Raw genomic sequence first — 19,632 nt, 5'->3', positions numbered from 1 at the left:
GGAAGTATAGGTTAAATTTGGAAAAAAGAGAAAAATTGCATCAAAAGGCAAGAACTATGACGTGCCACCGACTCAGGTCTCTTTCTGCAATACCTCCCACTCTGCCTGCTGGAGAGGCAGGTGAATGAGGGGTGAATGTCAGGCACAGCCCATCTGACTGTCTCTTTGAAGATTAGGCTACAAACTCTTGGAGGGGGCAAGCACTTTGCCTTGAACTTTGTGGTCCTAGCATTGTGCTTTGCATATAGAATGTGCACCATACATGCAGTATGAGCTATATAGCCCTCCAGGACCTGTCTGAATTTTTTCACGTTAATCCTTCACATCTGTTCTTTACCTTGTAGAGGTATTGTGAGGAGTAAATAAATAAATAAATAATCCAGCACTTTGCTAGCTGTCAGTTCCTGTCTACATAAAAACTGCAAGTGTCCTGGGGGTGGGCTCTTCATGTGTGCACTCTCCATGCCTATTGTGGTACTCACCCTACAGCAGGCCCTGAGCTGGCTACATGATTGACTGAGATCCAAGCTGTGGTCTCACCTCGGCCCCAACCCACTGGGGTGCCCTAAAGAGTCATTTAAACTCTCTGGGCCTCAATGATGTCTGTGGGCCCTTCCAGTCTGGACAAATGTGAGATCTACAAAAAGACTTCTAGAAGCTCCCATGATAGTCATTGGCAGAATTGGAATGAGAAACCAGTTGTCTGGGAGCCCTGTTTCACTTAGCTCCTCCTTCATCACAGGGGCCTCCTGTCTCCTTAATAACAGTTCACTTAAATGTCATTGTCACTTTGTAATCCCCCAATCTGGTCGATTGTTGGCACAAATCAGATGCCCCTTGGGAGTCATTCGGTCCCTCAGAAAAATCCCTTTCTTATTTCATACGGACTAACATGAGACACAAATTCAGTTACCTCAGTGAGAACACACCAGCACTAACAGTTTCTTATGCTTTGGAAGAAATCACTTGGAAATTCTTGGTTCTGAGTCCTCCATCTCCTCCTCATCAAGACCTAAAAAAGAGAAAAAAAAAAAAAAAAAAGAAAGAGCACAGTCCCGTGACTGGCTGCCAGGATTTGATGTTTCAGCAATGACAATAAGTGCAATTAGCATGTATGTTGAACATGTACTCTAAGTACTGAGCAAAATACCGCCATATGTGACCTTGTATAGTCTTGATAATACCCCTCAAATGTAGGAGACATTCCCCATTTTACAGCTGCACAAAAAGAGGCTCTGAGAGGTCATGGAATCTACTCAAGGTCACACAGGTAGTTTATGTTAGATCTGGGACTTAAACCCAGGTTCAGATGATTCCAAAGCCTGGGTTATTAACCTGTAAACAAGTGTTTTAAAAACTTTCTGTGACCTGCTGTTTTTAAAAATTACATTATATAAACAAACCCCATAGTCTTAACATAACACTTGGTTTTACTATGTGCAATGTGCTCTGATATCTTCTCTTCTCTTCTTTTCTGTATTGGATTATATAGTCTATGTCTTTAAAAAAAAAAAAAAATTCCTGAAGTAACCCAGTTAACCGAGTCCACAATCTTCTGCTGGGTCCCTACTCTTGCTGGAAAACCACGACACCTACGTATAGTAGTACCTCACCGGGAGTTCCTCTGGAACCACGGTCTGAATTCTCCTATGCTTTTTAGCCCTGCGAACCTGACCCGAGTCGTTGAGGTGGGCAACTGGGAGACGTCTTCAACCGTTAAAATATGTATAAGGCACCATAACATATATCATCTGTAATGGATCCGTCAAAGGAATATTCAGTGCGGGCCGAAGTCCAGAGCGGGGTCAGCCACTTACCGACAGCAGAGGAGGACTTAGCAAGTGGAGTCGTGGACACACTAGAGCCGCGGGGGCCTTTACCGTGCACCCTGCGGAGCAGCGGCTCGGCCCGGCTCGGCTCGGCTCGGGCGGGCTGGCGGGCGGCGGTGTTGTACCCACAGAGGCTGCCCTAACTACTTGGAGGAGTGGGAGGCTGAGATTGCAACCCCTGGGGGCAGGGCCCTGCCCTTGCGCGTCCCATTCAATTCCAGGGGCTCGGTGGTGAACCGAGAAAATCATCAGGTGCCCGCTGCGTCGGAGCTGGGGTCCCCAGTCGCGGGCCGGGCGGGAGGAGCTGCGACCGCCTGCGCGGTTCCTGAGCCCGCTGGCCCCGGGCCCTCGGGTCCCCGAGCCCCTGGGGGCGCCTTCCGCCCCCGCCCCCGCCCCCGCCCCGCCGTCCAGCGCAGCCGCGCAGTCGGGCCGTTAGACGCGGCGCCACCTGCCCGGCGCGGCTGCCGACCCCCGCCCCCGCCCCCGCCCCCGCCCCCGCCCGGGCGCAGGCCCCGCTCCCGGCACCTGCGGCCGCCGCGCCCCCGCCGCGCCCCCGCCGCGCCCCCGCCGCGCCCCCGCCGCGCCCCCGCCGCGCAGGGGCTCCCTCCTGGGGAGGGGAGGGGAGGGGAGGGGAGGGGGGGAGGGGCCGGGCCGGCGGCGCCCCGCGCCCCGCGCCCCAGGCCGCGCCCCAGGCCGCCCCCCGCCCGGCCCTGCGGGCGGCACTTACGGGGCTCCCCGGCTCCGGCGCGCGCTGCCCGGGGGGCCATGGCTCTTCCGGACCCGCGAGCCCGGCCGCTGCGCCACTCAGCACCGCCCAGAAAATGGACGCCGGCGGCTCGGCTCCCGCGGCCCGGCCCGCCCCCGGCCGGCCCGACCGTCAGCCCGCGGCCCGGGGCGCCGGGGAGCGTCGCGCGGAGACCAGGCCCGGCGGCGGTGGCGGCGGCGGGACCCGGGCGGGACCCGGGCGGGGCGGGGCGGGGCGGGGCGGGGGCCGCACGCGGGGCCCGCGAGGCCCAGCCCGCACCTGGCGCGGCGGGGGGGGGGGGGGGTCCTGGCGGGCCCGGGCTCCGCCGCGGGGCTGCGGCCTCCGCCCCCTCCGGGGGACCGCGGCCACCCGCACTTCGGAACGAGGCCCGGGGCCGCCGAGGGGACCCCGGGGGCCGGGTCTCAGAGGGCGCCGGTACCCGGGATTCGGGGCAAGTCCAGGGCAGGGCCGGTGCGTCACCTGTGCCTTCCCGCGGCCGCGGCTGCGGCTGTCGGGGAGGGCGGCGTCCGGAGCCCCAGCGCGGCATTACACAGCGCCTCAGGCGAAGACCCAGTGCTCTCCGGGCGAAGCGCCCTGCCCGCCCGCTAGCATCTTTCTTCCGAGATTCAGGGGCTGCTCGTCGAAAAAGTATTTACTGAGGCCTGCGCAAGTTTGCCTTGTGGAGCTACGAGCCTCGTGCACTAACGCGCAGGTTTTGTTTGCTTTTTGTTTTTCAAAACCATCCATGTTCCCTGCGTTTTGGTAGTTCGACTCTTATTTTAAAATTTTCTTGAGCAGGGAAGCCTGGGTGGCTCAGCGGTTGGGCCTCTGCCTTCGGCTCAGCGTGTGATCCTGGAGTTCCTGGATCGAGTCCCGCATCGGGCTCCCTGCATGGAGCCTGCTTCTCCCTCTGCCTCTCTCTCTCTCTCTCTCATGAATAAATGGATAAAACCTTAAAAAAATTTTTTTTTTCTTGAGCGAAGATTTACTCCCAGGTTGCAACTTAAAAGGATTAAAAAAAAAAAAAACAACCTGTTGTCCTGTTTTTAGTTTGGAATGCAATGTTTGCAATTTTGCATCTCAGTTCCTGACCATATTTTAAAGACCTGATCGTTTTGAAGAATAAAGTGGATTACAATATTAAATACACGGCTAGCGAAACATTTTAAATAGTCAAGGAAAAATAAATTGACTTCTAGTCAAATTAAAGAATTATGTAATTTAAAAATAAAGGCCGGGTTTTAAAGGCTGGCGGTTTGGGCAACATGCACACACATGTACACCAGCAGTTCCCCAGCCTTCTCAAAGCCAAGCACCCTCTAGTCTTTCTCAGTAGGCCACATGTTTAGAAAGATCTATTCCACTAAATTGTGTTTATTAACCAATGATTCATCCTGCCACTTAAAAAACAACCCTGCAATGTTTTTGTGTAACTGCCAATCAGAGCTTCTACAATACCTGAGCCAATCCATTTTAATGGTAGATTGCAACCTAAGGAAACTTGTGGTCTGATTGCAAGTTTATGCGTTCCCAATGAGGCTTTTGGAAACTGTGAAAATCATTTGGAGACCTCCAAGAAAACTGAGGCACCCAAATTAGGAATCGCAGGTTGGAAAGTGCCAGTATGAGGCATGACTGTGCTTCCCTGAGACTGGGAAGGCGGGAAGTGGAAGAGCAAGGGAGTTTGGCCTTTGGATTCTGTCCCGCTGGGTTGAAAGCCCAGCTTTGTCACTTACAAAGCCACTCACTGTATAATTTTAGGCAACTTACTTAACCTCCCTTCCCCATCCATAAAATGAGGTTTATTTTAAGATTACACTTACTTGTAGGGCTTTTTAATAATACGTGGGATAATACATATGAAGTCTCTACAGAAGTGCCTGGAACATAGTAAGTGCTCTATACGTGTAAACTGTTGTGGCTGCTAGTGCTAGAAGGCAATGATCCAGAGCTCTAAGTTCCTACCGTCCAAGCAAGAAGAATCATATGTACATAAAGCGACCTTTATACCCTATAAATTTCCCATGGGTGAGCTCCCAGGGTCACCAGGTGAGTGACATAAAAGGATTTAAACACAGGTCTGTCTCCACAGTCCACTTTCTATGCTGCTAACATGTTCCAGGTGGTACCTTGATCAGACGCTGTCAACAGCTTGTTAAGGGTGAAATCAGCTCTGGCTTCCTAAGAGGCTTAGCAAGTGAATGGCTCCTTACATCCACTTGGGAATTTACAAACAGTGGCATTTCTTTCTCATTAGAGCCAAATGTTTCTCCAGAAGCGAGTAGATTTCCCCAAATTGTTATTAATAACTAAAATATCATGGCAACAGTTTTAAACGCCACAGCCGAAAACTTACATAAGCAGGCTGTCCTTCAAAATTTTCCACCCTTCCTCATAACCAGTCTCAGATTCTCTCTCTTAATCATTCTTCTGAGTATGGGGAACTATCTGGAAAATTCCAGGAACATCCCAACTCATCATGATTTTATTCTTTTCTGTAAAGGTTTATTCTTTCCAAAACAGCTCAATTTGCCTATATTTTTTGTCTATATTTTTATAATACCTTTCAGTTCAATACATTTGCAAATCAGAAAAAAAAAAAAACCCTAAGACTTTTGAGATCTTCTCTTAAATATCCACCAGTTCTTTGACATCTCCACAGCATGGCTCCTGGTCCTTGCCCCACCGCCTTTCCCAGGAGGGTTTCCTCATTTTCTACCTTTAATCCCCACTTGACTTCTGCTAGGCTACAGCTACATTCTTGCACTTTTTGATTTAGGACTGTTGACCAATGTAACGTTTACTGCCCACTTCTTTTGCTCCCTCTCTCTCTAAGGTTTCAATATTATCATAATGTATAAAAAGACTAGAGTTTGTCTCTTTTTAAAACCCACTTCCTTCCTTAGTTTCCCACCATGGGTTAGGAATCTATAACTCATTCTGTCTCTCATATTTGCAGCACTCTGTTAATTTATTGTTTTACTTCTCTTCTCTCTTGCCCTTATCTTGGGCTGAGGGAAATTTCTATCACTTGGCCTCCTTTTATGTGGCTGCTGATCTCTTTCCCTTCCAGCATTTTAAGAAAGTCCATGTCTGAATCGTCTTCCCTGCTTCCTGAAGGGCCTCCTGTGGTGGTGTGCTGAGAAGTGTACCAAAATCCCTGAAGAAGCAGTGTTTGGAACAGGGGCTCTAGGGCTCCAGGGAGCCAGGCAGAAAGGAGTGTGAACGGTGGCCTGCAGGATAATTCATATCCCACCTCAGTGGGGAATAGGTGTGGTCACTACCCAGTTCAAGGTTGGCCCTTGCCAGGAAGGGGGGGAAGGCCAGATCTGCAGAATTTTCCAATGAACCCAAAATCAGAATTTTTATATAAAATCTATGGAATGTTGACTACTTAAAACAAACAAAGGAATCTGAATCTGAACAAGCCTCTAGCTGTAACTACCAATTTATAGGAAATTTCTGCAACAGAAACATGTAGAACAGCACCAAGGAGTGTAACCAATCAGATTTCAGATTGTAGGAAACTCTACAGGTCAGACACTGTCTTCAACAGACTTTTTTTAATAGCAATAACAAGGATAAAATAAAGAGGGCAGGAAACCAATGAATTAAATGAAATTTAAGGGAATATCAATTTTACTGTAAGGACCTTATTTGGAATTGTGCTTTGAACAATTTTTTTTAATGACATAATGGAACAAGTTAGGCCAAATTAGGAGAAATGCGAATTATGATATATGATGTTATTAAAGAATTATTATTTGCTGATAATAATAATGATACTGTGGTTATTTTTCCTAGAAAATCACATTTTAAATGTATTTTTTATAACTCACATTTTAAAAACTATTTAGAATATTAAAAAGTTAGAAAAAAATTTCAAGAATAATACAAAAAAACACCTACAAACATTCTATTCACATCTACCTACCTATTTTTTTCCCGAACCATTTATAAGTTACAAACATCATTCTCTTTTACCCCTAAATACTTTGGCATTTATTTGCTAAGCAAAGGGGCTTTCACTTCTTACCATGTCTTTTAGAGAATCACACTAAAATACTTAGAGGTAAAATGTTATGATATCTGGGATTTGCTTCAAAATAATATAGGAGAGAACTCATATAAAACACGGTTGGCCAGCCACTGAGAATTGGAGAAGTTGGGTGATGGCTATGCGGGAGTTCATTAAACTAGCCCTTCCATATTCTGTACAGGTTCAAGATTTTCATAACAAAGTTTTAAAAGATTATGTAATGAAAGGCTTTAAAATGATATATGAAATGAATAAAAGGAAGATACAAAATTGTCTACAAAATATCATCTTAAGTATTAAAAAGATCACCATGCATAGATAAAAAATTGAAAGGATACATGATCAAATAGTAATATTCCAAATTATTTCACAGCAGATATATACTACTTTTATAATTAGAGTTATAAGCATAACGAGAAGAATTTATAATTAGAAGAAGTTAGAAAATGAGAAAACAAAAACATTGCAATGGATTAGATTAAAATTATTAACAAAACACAAATGTGCTCTGGACTGTCCCAGGGGCCCCAGTTTGCTGATTTTGGCTTAGAAAATGGGTCTACAGACTATAGCCTAGGCAAAAATTCAGCTTACCACTGTATTTGTATAGCCTGTAAGCTGAGAATGGTTCTTACAATTTTAATTTACTTTATCTTTTTTAAAGATTTTATTTATTTGTTCATAAGAGACACAGAGAGAGAGAGAGGCAGAGACATAGGCAAAGGAGAAGCAGACTTCATGCAGGAAGCCCGATTCAGGACCCGATCCCAGGACTCCAGGATCACGCCCTGGACAAAAGGCAGACGCCCAACCGCCCAGCCACCCAGGTGTCCCTGTTTTCCCTGTTGTTATATAAATACCTATATAGTATTCCCAATTGTGCTTCAATCCACAAAACCTAAAATATTGGATAATTTACCATCTTACCCTTTACAGAAAGATGTGCAAACTCCTGGTTTAGGACTGGGCTTCCCCTGTGACCTAAAAGCAGCTTATTGTAGAAAGCGCGCTGGACTAGGAGTCAAGGATGGTCTCTTAACTGTCCAAGTGACCTGGAGAAGTCAAGACTTCTTTGGGCCACAGTTCCCTCAGTGACAAAATAAAGTATGTCTAAGGTCCACGCAGCAACTGAAAAGTCTGTGATTCACATTCCTGTAAGAGCTAAACAAGCAGTACAGGGATGATGACAACACTAAGTGCTGGCAAGCCAGCCGGTGTGGTCCTCCTGAAGATCAAGGAATTCAATGAGAATAACTATTGGCCCTCCAACCAGGGTCTGGAGAGGCCAGAGAAGAGCAATAAACAGGCTTTGGGCATTCTAAGAGCAGAGCAGCATTCCCACATTGGGCAACTGGACTTTGGGAGAGAGGTCCTAAAATCTGCAGCTTAAATCAAATGTTTTGGGTCTATTTCTAGACTTTGCTTTGTAGAGGACCACAGCACATGTAAAAAATTTGCTCATTTAAAGTTTAATCCAGATCTAGCAGAGCGATGGGGGGCCGGGTGGGGCTCTCTGGCATCCTCAGATATAGGAGAGGAGCCTTGGGATGGAGCTTTCCTAAGATTCTGGGATAAATTACCCTTAAAGATGTCAATCTGTAGCTCTTTGTAAGAGTTTACATGGGACAATTAAGCAGCAAGGCCAACATGACCACGGAAGCCAGACAGCACATCATGGCGCCAGCCCCAAGGTCCCAGGCCCATGGCCTGCATTTTAGGGGCTTTCCCAAGACTTCTTTTTTTCTGAGTTGCACCCCTTCCCGACTCTTTCTCTTCTCCCTTATACCCTGCACCCCTCCTCCCTTCAGGATATGCACAGCAGCACCTCCTTTTGTTCACCAGTGGCCTCCTGACTGCTCCCTTTGTTTCCTCTTATTTTTTGCACCCCCACCAGCTCCCCAAAACCCTCTCAATCTGCGGTCACCTCCCTCTCCCCATTTTGTCTTCTAGATGACCACCCCATTCTCTGCCACATTTCCTCAATAGCCCGCAGTTCCTAGAGAATCTTCTAGTGGTGTAGCTCCACTCTTTCCCTCCTAAAGGTTCCCTTCTTTCCTTCCACAGCTCAAGAAACAAGAGAAAAGGGGAAAAAAATTACAAGGGCACTGCCCTTCTGGGATTTAACCACATTCTCAGCTGGTGGCTTTTGTTTTCTCGTCTCACTGGCTTGTAAGGCCCTCGGGGCAGGCACTCCGCAGTCATGCTCTGTGCAGGGAAGATGGGCAGGACTGTTAGGCCTTAATTAGAGCAAGGCCTCAGACAGGGTAGAGGATTTTAGCAGGCAAAATGAAAAAGGAATTTCAAAATGTCCATTTGGCAGCAATTACCACAGGGGAAGGAAGAGGTTTATTGTATTTTATAAAGAAAATCATGAAAGCTCTCACGGCTTTTCGCGAACACAGAAATAATATTTACACTGGCTTTTTTAAAAACAACACAGAACAGGAAAGCAAACTCCCTCTGCAGGCCAAACGTAGTGAGCATAGACCCAAGTGCTAGTCTTGAAACCACCCCCAAGCAGGACTAGCTGCAGAAGCAAGGAAAGAATTAAGGGAAAAGATGCAAAATGAGTTACAAGATCAAAAGAACAATTTTCTGGTCGATGACACTTTTAGGCCACAGCAGAGCTACACCAGGATCATCTACTGAAGAAATGGGCTTTGGCGACTGGTGTTTGATACACCTGCTACCCACCCACCAAGCCTTCTCAGGAGAGCCAGCCAGGAGACCCCCACTGTCAGCCAAAAAGGCACCAGCATCTTGCCTGCATCACAAATTCAAATCTTAGCACTCAAGGGTTTCTCAACTTAACATCTGCTCATGAATGCAAAAGGGCAGCAGCCCTTATGGAAGTCACCTGGCACACGCAGGCAGGCCAGCTTGGAGTAGGGCAGCCAGACATACGGGGGCTTATTAGGAGCCAAGAAGTCTTGAGAAGGTGATGAGCATGAGAGATGGAGTCCCAGGAAGAACCGCCCTTGCCATCAGCTGAAATGCCCCCAAACTGAAGGCTGGCCTCCAAGGGAACAGTGTAAAAGGCCACTAAGAGAACAGCATGCCATCCATTTCTGTCTGGAACAGAGAGGACCCACAACTGTGCCTGTCAGTACGACGCTCTGCCCTTGGGTGGGAACCTGGATGGAAGTTCCACAGGGTATCTCATGTCATCTTCCATTTTGCCAGGGATAGAGTGGTCACTGTCACACAATAGGTGCTCAACAGGCGATGCTCAAGGAAGTGAACTGAATTATTGAGGTCCACCCCTCCTTTGGTGGGCAAGACTGCTACAGAGGCCTAGAACATTCTTCAGGCAGTGGAACGTTTCATAAGTTAGTTAAAACCGAAGTGGAGGAGTCAACCAGGCCATCCCTGACTTGTGATGAGCAAAACCCACTAATTATGAATTGATTTTAGAAGGTGCTTCTGATACATTCTGAAGGCTTCATACAGTCTTACTGCTTTTCTTTCTTTCTTTCTTTCTTTCTTTCTTTCTTTCTTTCTTTCTTTCTTTCTTTCTTTCTTCTTTCTTTCTTCTTTCTCTTTCTTTCTTTCTTTCTTTCTTTCTTTCTTTCTTTCTTTCTTTCTTTCTTTCTTCTTTTTCTATATTTACTTGAGAGAGAAAGAAGGGGAAAAGGGCAGATGGAGAGAGAGTCTTAAGCAGACTACACATTGAGGGGCCGATCTCATGACCCTGGGATCATGACCTGAGCTGAATCCAAGAGCCAGATGCTTAACCGACTGAGCCACCAGGAGCCTCATAGTTTTTAACTTAAATAGCAAACCTATCCCTTTGTTCTCAGAGCTTTATCAGCAGACTAACCTAAAAGGCCTAAAAGAGTTCTGATTCTTAAAAAGAATTTCTTTGGTATTACTTGCTCAAATAGAGAAATACCACTCCAAGAAGTAAGGCCTTTAGAAAGCTTCTATCAGGCAATGAGATCTGTAGAACCGAAGAGTTTTAGGCACGAAAGGACAAAGACAATTTATTGGCAAGATGGGACAGATCCTTCTACCATTTTTGAAAAAAATTAAAGGAAATGGGCATCTCAATGTGTTGCCATGAGTTTATTTCTGAAGTTCTTACCAAAAAAGTCTCTGAGGAGCCTTTCTTCTGTGGATTTCTGTAGTTAGTGCTTAATCTATGCTGGCATTTCATCACGACCACTGCACCTTCTTAGGTTGTTTCAGGGTGGGACTGGATAAGAGGCAGTGACTTCATGGGCACTGTGTCCTGGGAATTTGACCAAAACCAGCCATGGGCCTGGCCCACCCTCTCAGTGCAGGGGAAGCTGACCCTAGGAGAGGCTTAACCTGCGAAGTCATCAGATCTGGCATTGTTATAGTGGCAGTTACACAAAGAAAGGAGTTTGCAGTCTGAGCATGAGCACTCCTCTGCCTCGTGATGATCCCTGCAGAACTTCACTTGGTTGGGTCCATCTCACCATGCAGGTCTCCACTTAAATGCCACCTCCTCAGGAAGGCTTTCCCTGGCCAATCATTCTATGGTTGCTCTCCTCCCAACATGTCGTTCTTGCCTTTAAAATTTTTATTTTTCTTCTTTGCACTGTCTTCTTTAATCATTTACACATTTATTTTTGAGCTTCCCCAACTCCACCACTCTACTTCACTAGACACAGGTCCTTAAGAAGCAGGCCCTGATCTCTCTTGTTCATTACTCTACTTCCAGCCTTTGGAATACGCTTGGCATATAGTAGGTGCTCAATACATGTGTTGAATGTTTAATTACCAACAAAGCTGTTAAGAATAGCATTTCCTCTAGAAGGGAGCTGTTAGAATGAACCACACAGTTCCAGGAACTCAAAGGCTTAGAAGGATTTAGTGCTAAAGATAAAGGTGCTAGATCTTTTTCTTGATCCTTCTTCCCCTACCAACAGCTCTAAAACGGGGTCTGGCTACCAGTCTCTCTATGGGGGATCCATGGAAATGGTTGAAGTAGATCAATATAACTCTGAGTGGCAAGAAATGCAATATTGGTAGTCTCACTGAGTTAAGGCTCAGAAAAACATTTCCTATTCACTGCCATCCCCCCCCCCAAAAAAAAAGAAATAAAAGAAGATAAGAATTGTAGACTATAAATCATTCAGGTAGAAAACCACAGATTTGCTCATTTTGTTTTGGTGAGAACAAAGCAGTTGTTTGCACATTCTTTCTCTCGCACCTGCTCTGGCCTGCCCAGTATAAGCACCTTAGCCAAAAAGTGTAAATGGGTTAAGCACAGCCTCTTAAACAATGAGAAGGGGTATGTGCCATCTCTGCGATCATCAGGAAGTGTTTTTTGGCTAGACTAGGAAATCCAATAATAATTGTAAATGGGTAAGTTTAGAAAAGCTTTGTGCCTTATAAATATTTCTGTGAAATATGAAGGCTAAGCATTAAGGCGAAACACGACAAAGTAATAAATAATAATTATTTTCTTCCATTCACTGGTCTATTTATTAGAGTGACAATGGTACAATATACTTCCCAACGGTCTCATTTGACTTTCAACCTCCTTGAATTGTGTTTAAAATTCTTTTAGGCAAGACCGAGAGCAACATAAATGAATAATGCCACACAAAAAAAAATCATTAGGTATGAAAGTCTACAAGATGACGCAACCATGCTTGAGTTAACAATAAAAGGATCAACATTTTATAAAGAAGAAATACACTGTTGAATCTATCGGGCATTCATTTTTGTGGTAAAACAATCCCATTGCATCCATCTAATCTTGTGATTAAGATTCAAATAGGTTCAAAATGATTGATTTGTACCGGCCTATCAAAACAGAAGACATTGTACTTGTAATCTTTCTGAATAGCAATAGTGTTTTAATCACAAATGCCCGGCTCATTATTTGCTCAAGAGTGAATGACAATTAGCTTGATCCTCCTGCAACTGTTAATGCTACCGGTACCGAAATAAACAGGCAAGACTGAATCAGGTTTCCGACATTTCCCCTCGGTTTACGATCTTCTGATTGATGCTACATTCAAAATGTACTTAGTCACTTTTAGTCACAAACGAGAAGGAAAATGGCCCCTGAACAGCCCCCCCCCCCCAAAAAAAAAGGTGTTGCAGGAGGGATATTTCATGGCAAGCCCCAAGAACGAAATCACCATGAGATGAATCATGTTCTAATATCATTGAGCCAGAGAAAGACGCCAAGCAAAATATTCAAGTTGGCCTCAAAACAGCACAACAACAACAGCAGCAACAAACCTTTAGCCCATAAGAGCTTTGACTGAACTGTACACACAGTGCTTTGGAATATTAGACCAACTGCTAGAATAAAGCAGCCATCTACACAGATGGTTCTGAGTCTCAATGTTCTTCACATCGGAGCAAACCTCAGAGGGGTTTCAGGTTTGCCAGTATCTTCCTCCTAACACATCTACAAAGACATTTCCACAAAGGCTCCAGGTGCACTTCTCGTTTGGGGGGGTGGGCTTGGGTTTGGGTCCTTCTCTACCCAGAGCTCTGAGGTTACCAGTGGAGGGAATCAGGGAAAACAAGAGCACAGGCATTTTCTGATTCTCAGAATTTCTGAGATGCCTTTGTTTCAGTGGCGCCGGTGAACCAGTGATAATGAAACTACAACTACACCTCTGTACACAAACCTTGACCAGCATTCTGGGGCATGTTACAAAGAAAACCTTAATTTTGAAAGTACTGAGCACAAAGGAGGAAGAAAAAAGCCCTCCCTGTGCATGCTTTCTCTCTAAGTGTAGAAATGTGGCTTAATGTTTAAGGCTCGAAGACCGCATTTAAAAACGTCTAAAGCCAGTCCAGACTATATGAGAGGGAAAAGGACTGTACAATTTTCCTTAACCATTTGTTTCTTGTTTTAAGACAATCTTTTGCATATCTGTTATTGCATTTTTAAACAAGACTTGGTTACCAAGGAAACAGGTTCTGGCCCAGTGTTAATTTGAAACTAAAATACATTTCGGAAGTTAAGCTTAAAGGAAAGAGCCCATGAAATTATTTTGAAAAGTGCCAGAATTTGGTACTTACAGAACCACAGCTGTATGGTCTGCAATGAACCATTCTAGGGACTCTTTCATTCAGTGAAGCTCTTTTTCTTCTAACAGGGCCATCTACATTCAATATCCACCCCCCCCCTTCAAAAATTCTAACTCCTCATCTCTCCAAATAATAGATATACAAATAGCATATTTATTCTTGTAGATTTTCTAAAATTTATTTAGGAAGCATGTAAGTTTTCATTTTCATCTTTCATATAACACGTTTACAGACCGCTTCTTAAAATTTAAATATTTTAAATGTTTCTTATTAAGCTTGTTTGCGCTCTTTGAAATTATCTCAAGAAACCCATTTATTTTTAGTTTCAAGCTAAAATGGAGCTGAAGCAACACAGTTTTCAAAAAATTCTTTTGTTGTCTAATGGCGCCACACCTATCATATATATTATTTTTTTTAAAAGGAATCATCTCACTTTTAGAACAGAATCATTTTGTGAGCTTAATCAAAGCTATATATTGATATAGTATCTGAATAAGAAAGCCTAACCAATTTAATACCCTCCCTCCAAAAAATTACAACTGTCTTATTTAATGTTTGTTCCAAAAGTAATATTTTAATCCATCTAAAATTCTTGCTTCATGGCTCAAAAAAAATCTATAAAACATGCAAATTTCGACCTACCTGTATGTATCACTTAATGCAGTGCTAGCATGACAAGACACTCAGCCATTTTTATGTAAAGCGATGGAGACCAACTGATTTCTCCGTCTTCTTGCTCACAAGTTTTAGATGCAATTGTCACACACACAAAAAATCATACGCAGAACAGCTTGAATGTACTGTGATCACGAGAACTGAATTTATCAACAGGAAAACAGGATTGAAAAAAAGAAGTTTCTCATCCAAGGTTTCTCTGAGGCTGCAACCAAGGAGGTGGTGTGTTGAATTTTTTTCCCTTCCTCCTCTGAGAGTTCAAAGCCCGGAGCTGACCACTGCAAAGGCCACTGTCACATTTGCTGAAAATCAAACCACTGATACCAGCACTGAAAATACAAATTTGAGAACCAAGTTGTTTGCACACCATGGAGTGCATAAGAGTTAAAAATAGATTCCACCTTGCCTCCTACCTGCATAATAAATATGTAAGTTTCAAGTGTTTAATTTGATATTCACATTAATTAACAATACAACATACATTATTTAAAAGACAGCAAATGCAAGAAGAAAGGAGAGACACCATCTGGTAGCAGAGTTTTGTTGTTGTTGTTTTTGTTTTTAGGGGCTGGGTTTTTTTTTTTTTTTTTTGGCTTTGTTAAAAAAAAAAAAAAGGTAAAATCCTATTTTGAACGTGATGAAAAGCAAACATCCAGAGGCAAATGAATCGGAACTGAAAGGTGATGTTGAAATATCTGAGGCTGTAATGAGGCAAAAACAAGTCTTCGCTACCAGATGATATGGCATACCGAGCATTTACATACTCACATCTGAAATACTAGGCAACGTGTAATGAATTCTATACACAGCATGCACACACAGCAAAAGCACGGCTAATCCTGCCTGCCATCTTAGGCTCACAGAAGCAAGATACGCACTGCATGCAGCACACCGGCACTGGGGAAGGAGGAGGCAAGGGGGCAGCTCACCTTAAATGCAGTATCTGATTAATGTTGTAAGTGACATTGCATATCAGCCTCAGAGTCTTGGTTCAACTGGGTAGGAGGGAACAAAGAAAAATGTCATCAACTGGTGATGCAAGATGAGCCCAATCACTAAACACTGTTTAGCAAACTCCAAATTCTGCAACCAGACAGTAGAAGGCATTTCATACATTTAAGCAGAGCTGCTGCACAATGAATGTGTCCTTTTGCTTCTGAGGATCAAACAATCCTTTTGCTAACGAAGAAAATAAGCTGGAATGAATACTGTCATATCTTCTTCTTGAAGCAAGCTTTCAATACAGTATGTATCTGGTTTGGGATGCATTTTATAGACTATTAATTTCATAGAATTGCTAACAACAACAGCAAAAAAAAAAAAAACCCAAAACTGTTATGCTTTTGCAAAGTAAAAAATAATATTATGTAGGGTATAGATTATTTTTCAGATCCTAAGTGATGCCGGCAGGCTTGTAGAAGAATGCATGATCGGGCTGTCTGTATCCGTGCTATAACCTCTAACCACAAGCTGTGTAAATGTATCCTGCTAAATGTATCTGCAGTACAGAATGGCAGATACCTCCTCAGTTGGAATTGTATTCAAACGTGAATGAATTTGCTTAAACTTAGAAGCAAATAAAATCAGTACAGAAAAATAAATTGATGCTGAATTCCTTTGGATGTACAGTTGACCATCATGAACGATAAAAGCTATCCTTAGGATGCTGACCTAAATAATGTTAAGACTTGCAGCAGCATACCTACCGCGCCTGCTCAGAACATAGAACATGCAAAATGATTTTTCTCCTCCCTCCCTCTCCAAAAACTAAATTGTAAAGTAACAAGGCATTAACAGGAATATCAAAAGACTATATGTATATACATAGTACATACTGTAAGAGAAGAAATGGTGTTGTGCTGAAATGCAATGTTTCTTTGTTTTACTTCGAGGCTTATCTTAGCTATGCTTGTACGATGACATTGACATCATGGAGGTCAGGGCTGACACTGGGGTGCCATCCGTTTTATGAGTGAAATGTTTTCCAAAAATTAAATCTCATCTACTCAAACACCAAATTTCATGTCTTCTTCAATACTACCTCCCTACCCCCGCTGCTTAAGATTGATGGGATCTAGTTTGGCTCTGTGTAATAAATTGGAATTGCCTTCTGTAGAGAGTCCAATACATAATTGTAGGAATTAATTTTTTAAACAAAAAACCTTCAAGAATTCTTATGCATTCCCTTTCAATCCTTCCTATCAACACACACACACACACACACACACACACACACACACACAATTGAAGCTCAAATTGCAATGAAACGTTTAACATGTGGAACAAAAAATGTGGAAAGAGCTGCTTATTCAGGATTTTGAAGAAATGCCTAATAAGCAAATACTGTTTTGCTACAAAACCAGTGTCACCATGTCCCCGAAGAGAGGAAAACAGCATAGCTTGCTAGAAAAATATCCTCCAGAAACTGCCGGCAGGTAAAAAACAGAAAAGCATTTCATTTACCATGCTGTATAAAACAAGAAGTCTTTTATTTTTTAGGAAATAGAACAGATTCTTTTCCACTTTCTTCAGCTACAAAGAAACCATACCCACCCCCACCCTTAGATCCTGGATGTAAGCCAACATTTTTATAAAACGCTATGAGCCTGATTTTGAATATATATTTACGTTTTTCTTCTTATCTCTCCAAAAGTCTTTAATTGCCTTGTTGTATCACTGAATATACTAATGTTAATTAATTTTAACACATGCAAAAATGAATTAATATTTTCTGGGGTTGCTAGTTTCCCAGCGCCTCGATCTTCTATAAGGACTTGCTAAAAATAGGTTAGCAAAATATTCAAGTTCCCCAGAATTTTTTTTTAAAGGAGAAAATGTATTCAAATATCTTAACTTAGGTACTAGGTTTCACAACCGGATCTTTTGTTTCTAGCTTTCATTCTATCTCCTTCCCCAGAACCCAAGTGATTTTCAGCTCAATGCGTGGAAAGCACCAGCCCACCTCTAACCCATATACTTAGTCTCTGGGTTGGGTCGTCCAGATGGTCAGTTCATACCTGAACCACATCGAATCCTCTTCTTTTTGGAGCACATCTCTTCCCCACAACTACTCCAGAAATAAATGTGGCTCTAACGGAAACAGTAGCTCCTGGTCTAACACCAATGGTGGAACCATCTTCCCCACCCCCACAACATGCTCTATGAGCTCTGGTTAGCATTGACAGCGACAGAAAATTAGAATGGAGTGTCCTTAGGCTAATTCCTCCTTTACTATGGGGGTCAAAAATTAGAGAGACTATCAGGCTGAGTTACAAGGTACCAATTTAATATATGGTCATCTATAAAGCGGGGTCCTTAGAGTGGGGTCAGAGGAGGTTGAAGCGAACATCTAGGCATTTGATGCTATTGGTGTCTGTTCAGATATTCCCCAGTAACAACATCTGAAAGTTAGACAATCAAGTTTAAATACTCACAAATTATTATCATGTAGGCAAAATATATACGACATGGAAGCAACTCTGACCACATAGAACCAAGTTGCTGCCTCCTCTGCATGGGATAATAAATGACAGTGACAAGGACAGTAATCTATATCAAGCTCTCATGAGATGAGTGAATAGTGTTACGTCCTCACAGGGACAGGGTGGCAAATGTGGTCAGGCCCCCTACCCATACTCTTAAACCTGATGCCAGGGCAAGAGATTTTCAAACCTCCCAGTGGGTTCTCCATTCACCCTCTGTCAAAATGAACCTAAAAGCCACGTATTTGTTTATTTTGTGATGTTCTAAAAATACTCAATGAGCAAACCTGGCCTATTTACCAAATCTGCTTGTGTTAAATTTGAACTGTAGTTGAAAGCATTCGGATAGATGAGCTTGTTTAGGCAGACATTCTCGACTAGTAAATCCTGTTTTACACTTAAAAAACAAAACAAAACAAAACAAAACACCACGCTCATGCCTGAATTATTTAGGCTTTGTCATGATTACAAGTGGCAAGGGTAGGCATTCACTTATGATTTTTAAAAATTGCATGATACTCATCAATCTCCTCAGGGCACGTACACAAACATCAATTTAAAAGACAAATCCCTTCCCATGATAAAAAATTTTAACCTGTTTCTGCCACTTTGAGGAGCCAAGTATAAGGAACCCTAACTAATCTGGCAGGAGCAGGCTAGAGGACGGGGCCAGTGGTGAGGGGGTGCGTCTTTCACTTTGATTAACGCTTTTCCTTGCTCACAGTTTTGTTGTTCTGCAGTCTGAGCTCATTTTATTTTCAGTCCTGTGGGTTAAAGTTAAATTGCATGGCTTATGCAAAGTACATAATTCGAGTATGAACAAAGCTTGACTCTGTATGTTTAAAAAAAGAGTAAAGTCAGGGCACTGAGTCCCAGAAGAATCCTTGGTTTATAAACATTTGGATTGGTTTGCACATTTCTTTACTCCATTCACTGCATTAAAAATTACAGCTGGTTTGCATTTACACCTCATATGGGCATTCAACAATTGTGGGTAAATTTGTTATTGGGTTTGGCCATTCTAATCTAAATTTTTACAAATAAAATGTTCAGCAAATATAACATTTCTGTTTAAATTCTTAGAATGGCGATGTTTAGAAAATTTTATGAGGTCATTACATCTGTCTATAATGAATGTATTTAGCCCTGGAAACAACATTGTGACTTAATTTATCAATGACTAAAAATGGCTTTGGATGATATATTTTAACTTAAAATTTTTTGGAAAGCCCAAGGCCATTTTGAACATCTACATCTTGCCTAGAGAGCTGGGCAGGAACTTCTGCTTTCTACTTTGACCAGAGCTAAGTCTACATAGCTACCATTTATTGAGAACCTACTATATACTCAAGATTTTGGCTATATTATTTAATTCTAACCCAGTAGTCCTTTAAGGTGAGCATTAGCTATCACCAACTTTGGGTGAAGAACTAATTGGGATTTCTAGTCACATAGTAAATAGCAGGGTTAGGATTCAAACCTAAGTCTGACCAATTCCAAAGTCTAGATCTTTCCACCAGTCCTCAGAGGATAAAACCTCCTCCATCCACATTCTGTCCTGATGTAGGAATCTTCTTCTTGTGGAGACCCCTGGTAGAAGGGATCCCCACACCCTGAAGCGAAGATTAATTCTGTTCACATGAGCCAGCCTTCACTTCCCAGCCCAGGCATTGTGGGTACCTAGGATGCCACCAACTGGAGACAGGCTGGACCAGCAGGTGAAAAGATAAAATAAAAAAGGAGTAATCAATTAGACCACATTGAAAAATTAAGAGTAGAAAGCAGATTAAAAACTTGGGGCAGAGGTTTGTTGTAATTTGGAAATATTTTATGAGG

General features: G+C 43.1%; 1 protein-coding gene across 20 annotated transcripts in view; it reads right to left on the bottom strand.

Moving 5' to 3' along the window:
• The window catches only part of ZBTB38 (zinc finger and BTB domain containing 38), a 130,407-nt gene that overhangs the window by 45,493 nt on the left and 65,282 nt on the right, over positions 1–19,632 (bottom strand). For 5 of the 20 annotated variants that reach the window (XM_041733718.1, XM_041733720.1, XM_041733715.1 and 2 more), the window contains 2 exons: positions 15,244–15,309; positions 914–1,012 (listed from right to left, as the gene is read on the bottom strand). The gene's annotated coding sequence lies outside the window, so the exon portion shown is untranslated. Of the gene's footprint in view, positions 1–913; positions 1,013–1,817; positions 2,352–2,556; positions 2,745–3,054; positions 3,192–14,281; positions 14,644–15,243; positions 15,310–15,428; positions 15,545–19,632 lie in introns of those variants that run through there. The other 15 variants (XM_041733714.1, XM_041733726.1, XM_041733716.1 and 12 more) reach the window with 7 other exon arrangements.

This window comes from Vulpes lagopus, chromosome 19, assembly GCF_018345385.1.
Source record: "Vulpes lagopus strain Blue_001 chromosome 19, ASM1834538v1, whole genome shotgun sequence".
Classification (NCBI taxonomy): domain Eukaryota; kingdom Metazoa; phylum Chordata; class Mammalia; order Carnivora; family Canidae; genus Vulpes; species Vulpes lagopus.
The sequence above is the reverse complement of the archived record's forward strand: the minus strand, read 5'-3'. Positions and strand labels throughout refer to the sequence as shown.